This window comes from Puntigrus tetrazona, unplaced genomic scaffold (genome assembly GCF_018831695.1).
Source record: "Puntigrus tetrazona isolate hp1 unplaced genomic scaffold, ASM1883169v1 S000000148, whole genome shotgun sequence".
NCBI classification, from domain to species: Eukaryota; Metazoa; Chordata; class Actinopteri; order Cypriniformes; family Cyprinidae; genus Puntigrus; species Puntigrus tetrazona.
The window spans coordinates 2,127,501-2,130,000 of record NW_025047824.1 but is presented as its reverse complement, the minus strand read 5'-3'; the positions used below and the strand labels follow the sequence as shown (position 1 = coordinate 2,130,000).

Sequence of the window (2,500 nt, the reverse complement as noted above, 5' to 3'; positions counted from 1 at the left end):
GTGAGGGACAGAAAAAAAAAACTTAATTTCAACATTTAATTTTACGTAGTGTACAAAAAAGCTAGAAAAAGTCACTAGAAACTGACTTTTTTTTTATCATTTTATCATTTTGGGGTGGGTAACAATTCAACGTTTTTTTACTTTTTAATTTTTTTTAAATCTCATGTTTATCAAGACTGCAATGATTTGATCAAAAATACAATAAAAACTGTGAAATATATTCACAATTTAAAACGTTTGTAATACACTGTAAAATGTATTACATTTTGATCAAAGCTGAATTATCAGAATCATCACATGAACCCTTCATAAATCATCCTGATTTGCTGATCAATAAACTTTTATGAGCGTAATCAATGTTGATTTTGCCTGATATTTGACATTGTTTCACATCCAAGCCGCGCGCAGTTTCCCAGCAAGGCTTCTGCTCTATTCTTGTCCACGAAACGTAAAAACCCTGCTGAATAAGTCTCTGGCTCTTTTTTTAAACCTTTATTCCCAGAAATGCAGGGAAGGACACCAAGCCAGGGCTTGTGAATGGCTCTCAGAGCCCAGTCAGATCAGACGTGTTGAGTGTGTTTAGTGTGGTCAGAACACTTGTTCTGATGCTGTGAACGTGAGCCCGAGACGGACACAAGTCATCTCCACCATCACGGATCCATCATCCTCTCTGAACCAGGACCAGGAACCAATGCTCCAAGTGATGCTTTGATGGAGGCTTTGGTCTTGGATGCATTATCAATAGGATTATTTATTGATTTATTTTTTGATAAAAGCACTGACTAAATAAATCAATGCAGTGTCTAACCAAATTGTTTACATGTTGCCTGTATTATTATTATTTTTTTAATCAGAATTAGGCTGGATAATATTTTTATGTTATATTATGTATATGGTAAATGCAGTAAAACAATTTTAAAACATTTTAAATTAAATACAAAAACATTTTTTTAATCAAAATGTTACAATTATTTAAAGATTTTAAATTCTTTATTTTATATAAAGTGAAAAAAGAAAAAAAAGAAAAATTATTTTCTAAAAAACTTACAAATACTACCAATAAAGTAAATTGTTAAACTATTTATATAACCATTATTCTATTATTATTTAGCATTTAGCATATTTAATATTTTATTTGCTATTTTAATGTATATTTAAAAATGTATGCATTATTTTATATGCATTTTTATAAAAAAAAATTTTTTTTTATATATAAAAAAAAAAAAATATATATATATATATATATATTATATATATACTTAGTATATATATATATATATATATATATATATATATATACTTTTCATTTCTAACGTAACTGAACATTGGAAGTTGAAAAACTAAATTTTACTGCTAAAACAATTAAGAAGATCAGTTATATAATACCAATAATAAAACTAAAAAAACTATTACATAACTATTTTATAAAAAGTGCTAAAAAAACGACTGGTAGATAATTCTATGCTAAACACCACAAATTACGTTCTATTAAACTAAAGCAAAATGAAATAACCAATTATTATAATATTATTTTAGAAAATCACTATTAAAAATGAAGACGCATGGTTTTGTCTGCAGGGATGCGGTCACTTTTGTTTTTTAACCAGTTCATTTAAAGGAATCATCGAAATGAACGGATTCCCTTTACTGTACTGATTCATTTATCAACACAATGCATGTTTGAGCATTGCCTCAGTTTGTGACAAAACAGCAATGCTTGTTAAACAAGCAGATGGTTGTTAATAGAAGCTGCTCTATTATAAAAAAAATATATACAATAACGTAAATATGCGACTCCTCGATTGCCTGTCCTTGTAAGAAAGGACTCTTGAAACGGAGAAGCGCTCTGATAAACACAGAGACCTTGGCCAGAGCAGCATCGGCGCAGCAGGAAGTGAGAGCAGGCTTGTGGTATTTCCCTGGGCAGAGCTCGGGCCGCTCTCAGACGGGACAGAAACGGCCGCGGCCGCCCGCGCTGGAATGCTACTGACTCAGCGAGATTCACACCGAACTCTCTCTCGGAGGAACACGGACACATTCTTTACCTGCACATGACGTCAGGATCGTTCGATAACAACAGGATTTAATGACGATAATAGGATATAAAGCAGTAGCAGAAAACCTTGAGCGGAAAGCACAGATGAGGAACGACAAGAAGAGGACACGGGCGAGATTAAAAACGTTTACCATAGCACAAGAGTGTTTGCTAATTGACTGATTCATTTAACAACTGATACATTTTTTACGTTCACATATTTCTGAATTATGTTCAAATTAAACAATGAGTTGACACTAATTTGCATACATTACAAAAACAGAAATCTAAAAAAAAAAAAAAAACAATGGTTAAAAATTCCCCTTTCATTTTGTTTTTAGGAGAATGACATGAACAAACCCTTCGGTTTAAAAAAAGAAATTTTTTTTTCTTTGGCTTTTTTTTTTGAGAGCAATAATTTGGGCTGGAAAGAGATTATTTGTATAAGTGTATTCATTTTTTTAT

At 31.1% G+C, this 2,500-nt stretch overlaps 1 protein-coding gene across 1 annotated transcript in view; it reads right to left on the bottom strand.

Annotated features, from left to right (window-relative positions):
* The window catches only part of LOC122332874 (probable phospholipid-transporting ATPase IIA), a 44,758-nt gene that overhangs the window by 2,709 nt on the left and 39,549 nt on the right, over window positions 1-2,500 (bottom strand). The window lies entirely within an intron of this gene.